We start from the raw sequence: 305 nt of genomic DNA on the forward strand, positions 1-305 counted from the left end.
TGCTGCTGCTGCTTCTTGGGTTGCTGCTACTGCTATTGCTACTGCTGCTGCTGCTGCTGCTGCTGCTGCTGTTGTTTGTGTTGCTGCTGCAGTTTTGTTGTTGCTTTTTCTTCTTTTTCTTTTTCTTTCTTTTTCTTTCTTTTTCTTCTGTTTCTGCTGCTGCTGTTTCTTTTGCTGCTGCAGCTGCTGCTGCAGCAGCTGCTGCAGCAGCTGCTGCAGCTGAGCGTTGTGTGTTGTTGTTTTATTTTGTGTGTATTTAGGAGTACGAGGTGTACAGACAGCTGCCTGACTTCACCGCAATTCAC

The sequence above is a fragment of the Eimeria mitis genome, genomic scaffold, assembly GCF_000499745.2.
Source record: "Eimeria mitis Houghton genomic scaffold, Emh_scaff2012, whole genome shotgun sequence".
In the NCBI taxonomy this organism is placed as follows: domain Eukaryota; phylum Apicomplexa; class Conoidasida; order Eucoccidiorida; family Eimeriidae; genus Eimeria; species Eimeria mitis.